This window comes from Perna viridis, chromosome 12, assembly GCF_037379345.1.
Source record: "Perna viridis isolate PV_CMFRI_1.1 ecotype Kerala chromosome 12, ASM3737934v1, whole genome shotgun sequence".
Lineage (NCBI taxonomy): Eukaryota > Metazoa > Mollusca > Bivalvia > Mytilida > Mytilidae > Perna > Perna viridis.
In genome coordinates, this window is record NC_142456.1 from 5640300 (window position 1) to 5646299 (window position 6000).

The following is a 6000-nucleotide window of genomic DNA, read 5'->3' on the forward strand; positions in this document are numbered from 1 at the left end:
GCAAAAAATCTGAATATGTCTAAAAATAGAAGCTATATAAAAAATAAAAACTACGCGGAGTAGAAGGACAATTATTATGAAAAAGTTTAAGAATAAAATGAGCAGATTAAGTATCTTACATTTAATTTACAGAACGAACTTGAATAATAAGTAACATCAGCATGGAAATAAATAAGAAAAGATAAAAATATACAGGGCATGTGTTTAGAATTAATCACATCAGGCATGTAAGGAAAGCACTAATATAATTACATCACCAAATATGCCTTATTTTGCTTATTTATTTTCAGAAACAGATGCCAATTGGTGAAAAAGTAAAGACATCCCACGCTTTCATTAGGCAGGATAGATAACTAAATTTAATGATTGATCCAACACCTCTAATGAACTTTGACCCGAGTTAAACAAAAGAGGAGCAGTACTACATAGACTCTAGATTTTAACCGATACTTAGATGTCGTGCAGGAATATCATTTACATTAATTACTTCGTGTGAAGTCTATTAAGGACTTTAAAATCTTTGTAATGCTTGATAAACACAGGAATAGAATAAGATATACACTCAAAAGAATTATTTTAGAATTTAATCAAGTGCCAGTTTACATAAGGTATTATTTGGTGTTCCGAAGGACATTCAGGCAAAACCTCGGGGTTTGGAGATTAGCAGAAAAATGAATCATACATCATAAAAACTGCAGATTTATAACGTTCTATAAACAGTTTATACAGAGTCCATTAATGACTTTGAACAAAAAATCTAAATAATATGGCAAAATGTGCAGGAAAAGATTCCACATTTAGGATTTACAAAATGAAAAGTTTTTTTTTTTTTATCGAAATTGATTAATCGCTAATAAACTAAGTCATAACTCATAACAAACGTTATTTTCACCTTTCAAAAGCAATAACACTAATTTTAAACCAATGAATGATTTTGTTGGCCTGATTGTAAAGATTTTTTCATAAGCAATGTTTTGTTTTGTTCGACCCATTATGTTTATCAAGATATCGACAAAAAACTGGAAGAAGATTAAATTTTTGCCTTTTAAGGGCCAAAACCCTACAATAAGGAGACCCCATTCTCATTTGACTTATTTCAGAAAAAATACATTCCAAAAATAAACACTAGACATATATAGACACACAAAACAGAACATGAAATAATCAAGACTTTAAGATATAGACAAAGTATAGCAATTCATCCTCTGTTCTATTTATAGCTATGGCGGTCAATCTGTTTGATGCATTATAAAATTGTAAAACTAGATACTCTAGAGAAAATTGTGACACAATTCATCTTCATCAGTTTTATGGTTTCTTACGAATATTTTTGTTTTAAAAAAATAACAACCGACGGACACCAAGTCCTTGCAAATAAGCTCAATCATATTTTAGATCCAAGTGAGCTAATAAAGAATAAGATGAACACTAGTGGGTAAATGGTTACGCTCTGATAATGACAATTATGATAAAAAAAAATGTATTGATAATTACGAAACAATCCACATAAAATTCAGACACTGCCAATGGTAAAGTGATTCATCGTGAAGAAAAGCTCACCAAACTAACGACGCTGTTTAGCCTACATATGCTATACTTTCACATAAAACAACCTTTTCTGTATGCAGATCTGTACTTTATGGAAAATCATACATTTCTCTCCTTCTAAAATCAACCAAATGAAGCCAAATCAAGAACGACAGCTTGCAAAGTGAAATTTCATGTACAATCTATGTAATTTTTATCTCTCAAAAGCACAACAACCAAGTGAAAAATTAAGACTGGTTATGTGAGCTAAAACTGTTCTTAACAAGAAATAAAACAGAATTTAGTGGGCTTTTGACATGTATGAATCACCTTTTGTCTGATTTTTAGAAAAACTGATACTTAATAGTTAATATTGAGATTTTTCTACAAAAGAATTAGAAACAGCAAACAAGTAAAACTTACATACCACAAGTACAAAAGTAAAGAAAGACCACCAGGAACACATAAGATAGTCAAACGGTCATCTTATTGTATAAAACATAAAGGAACCAGAACTAGAAGTTCACTGATGAACGGGATCTAAAAAGGTAAAGTGTTCCTGCAGTACAACTACGTTATGACAAGAATCATTAAAGGAAACCCATTTCTGAAACTTGTAATAGAATGCAGGTTGAATATTACTTCTCAGATTATACGAAATATTGCAGGCATTTTAATGTTGTCTAACAGCCATGAGCCTTGATACAAAGTTTGTTGACTAGCATTTTCCAATAACTTGAATTTAATTCAGAACTTAAATCTTTGCAAAGAATATTAAAAGATTTTTTTTTTGTTCTTGAAAATTCTCGATTTGGTATCTATCTTAACATTGTTTATATCAAATGAGCTTTAAACAAAGGAAACGCAGGAATTGCTTTCTATTTTTTTTCATCTATCTTTAAATGGAATATCGATTAGAAATGTAATTAAATGGATTACTTCTCATATTTGTGTAGTATTATATCATATTTAAAAGCCAAAAAAAAAAAAAAAAAAAAAATACCAGTTTTATAGATTGTAAATTTCGATATGCTGTACACGTATTTCAAGGAGTAACCTCTCATCAGCAGCATTAAAATCAAATATGGAGGAAGATCATAATAAAAAAAAACTGAAAGATATAAAAATAACTAAAAGATATTGCCAAACTAGAAATAGTTTTTGAGATGCTGATTAAATTGGTATGTAAGGTGTGTTCAGTCAATTAGTATAGGGCTATATTCCGTAGTCGTCACAACGTCACAACGTCCCAGCTCATCATTTTGGAGAACTCTAAACAGGAATGTATTCCTGCAGATTCCTATTCTTATTCAGTAATTCTAGCGAGGGAACCATTTGATCCCAATATATGTGTTCTTAAATAAGGACTCGGATACCAATGCCTAAATCGATATTACGTACCTCAACAATGAAACAACTTATTGTACTCTATGTGTACTTGTAGTAATTACATTTTGCATTTACAGTTTTGATCTTACTTAACATTCAAAATTGTTTAAAACGTAACTTTACCATTTTTCACTACAACTGTTGTCAATTTTTTCTTTGGGTGTGCTTATTTTTTGTTTGTTTGTTTATTTGTTTTGTTTTTTTATTCTAAACAATAATCTCGATTTACATTATTTTCTACTTACCAAAATTAAGCTGTAACAGCCATACACTTTACGCATCTCTGTTGTCAAGTTATAATTTAAAATACCTTTTTTTATAGATTAAAGCAATTATCATAATAATTACGTTCTGTGCAAAAGATAACATGTCGGGATCAATAGATGCTTATTGTTTTATTATAAAGTATTTCAAAAAAGAAAAATAGCTTGTCAATACCTTTTAAATTATTTATTTTGTGTCTTTTATTAAAATCAAGTTCAAAGTCAGTGTACATCACTAAAATGACACAGACATACAAAACAGAATGTACATAGACACCTCACAGAAATTATACAAGCTGTGTTCAGTAAATGAAGTTGAGGATGGAGCTAACTGTTTTTACAGAGTGTTTATGAACAATTAGTACAACTATCATTATCCAACCTTTATAATGAAAGTAAGTGTTATGCTATGACTAGATTTGTTTGTAGAGGTTATTAACTGGACAGGAAATCAACTTGTTAGTTTCTCAATAATGGCCGTTAGCAACGAAACTCTCACTTGTTGTATTTGTTGTTAGTAAAAATGTTTACACACATTAAAAAATGCCAAAAGAATATTGCGTTACTGTCTTGTGATTTATTGGTGAATGATACTTCCATCTCTATTTATCTATGTTAATACTTGCAAGAAAAAAGTACCTTGTCATATTTTGATTTGTGACGGTGAAAATCTTTGAAAGTTTTTTGTTGACTAAATATTTGCTAATATTTGTTAACTTGTCAGTGGCGTATCATGGTAGCGCACCCCCCCCCTTAGAAAATTGTAATTTTTAAAAATCGGTGAACAATTGATACCAACAGAATGCAGGATTTGAGGTTTAATATTTCAAAATTTTACCCAATCCCCTAGCAAATTAGGATCACTTCGTGATCCTCACCGGTGATCCTGTCAAGAAATGTTTTTCGCTAAAACCCTGGATCCGCCACTACTTGTACTATGAATTGTAAAAGAAAAATACAACTCCAGTATAACAAATGCAATGTATAGATTTACGCAGCTTCAATACAGATAAATATAACGTAGGCATTATATTCATATGTGTAATCGTGTATTAATTGTTTCAAAATTTGACACGTGAGGGCTATATTTAAATATAATAAGTGATTACACAACTTTTTGTATAAAATATGACAATGATATGCCTTTGCTGTTTTTCCTGGGGTATTTTTCTGTTTTGTTTACTTGTTTGTTGTTTTTGTTATGTTTAATGTTTTTATTATATTTAATGTTTTTATATTTTTGTTTGTTTGTTCGCGGTTTTCGTTTTGTTGATCTTTATATAGAAACACAAAATATGTCCAAAATACAATCGATTCTGAATTAATGAAAACTATCCGTTTGTAAGCTACTTTAGCGTTTAATGAATATTTAAATATTCTAATATCATCTATTCGAACATTATGGTTTTTTTAAGCTTTCAAACAGCACAAAAGGCAATATTAATTCTTTCAATTCAAAAATGTTAACTGTAACCGTTCTGTCTTATACATGTATAGACTATATGCTGATGTTGATACACGTATTTCCAACTATTGTTTGTTTGAAAGAGTAATCAAGGGAACCAAGGTTATAGCGGTAATCAAAAGAATGTAATCCAGGGACAAAGACCGGATATGAAAAACAGACATTCACAACAAAGAACATAAAGTAACTAAAATCATACATACAAAGTAACAAAAGTAAATGAGCAACTCGGACTCCACTAAAAACTGGAAGCACGGACCAGGTGCACCGGTAGGGTAAGCTTCCTCTGTTTTTCTAGAAACACCCGCCGAGTTGCTCATAAAAAGTCAAGTCCGGGGTAGACAAACGAGGAAATTGAAACTTACAATAATCCGACACTATCAACTTACTATTAATAAAACTTGCAGGTTACATTTTTTAACGATTTCAATAACACACCGATACATTTATTGATTTGATTCTACAAAATAAAACCACGTTAAATGATTGTAATGTCATTATAAAAACGGTGTAAATGTGAATGTGTAAATTGATGCGAAACTAGCCGTAAAATTTGAATTTGGCTTTATCATTATTCATTTATCATTCATTTATTATGAATTAATTATTAAAAATTATTTTAAACAATTATTGGATTGTATAAAATAATTTGTCAATACAACATGTAGTAGTTATAACATAAACAGTTCCATTCCTAAACGTTATCAAAGCGCATATTGGATTTGCAAAGTGGAGATTTTCTAAATCCACAAAGCTGATACCGAAACTCAGCAACATAAAAAAACATGTAATAGTAACCAAGGGAACTAAGGTTATAGCGGTAATCAAAAGAATGTAATCCAGGGACAAAGACCAGAACAGACATACACAACAAAGAACATAAAAGTAACTAAAATCATACAAAGTAACAAAAGACTCCACTAAAAACTGGAAGCATGGACGAGGTGCACCGGTAGGGTAAGCGTCCTATGCTTTTCTAGAAACACCCGCCGAGTTGCTCATAAAAAGTCAAATCCGGGGTAGACTAACGAGGAAAGGAAAACTATGACCCGTTGAATAAATCAGTTTTCATGGTGCATATGGATACACCATAACGATCCACGAGTTCATGATGGTTCAAGATATACCTTATTCTTAAATGAACGTTTATATAGTCAGCTGTCAGTATACCATCTAAAGGATTGATGAGGACAATAGGACCATATTTTCTTCATCGACCGTTTGACGTCAGTAAAGATGCCATTGGTAGTTGAATAATTGGTAGAATCTTGGTTTCCTTGAGTTTTCCTTAACAGCAATATTTCAAGTGAAAACAAGTGAATGAAAAAAATATTGTTTACATGTTATTGAGTGTCT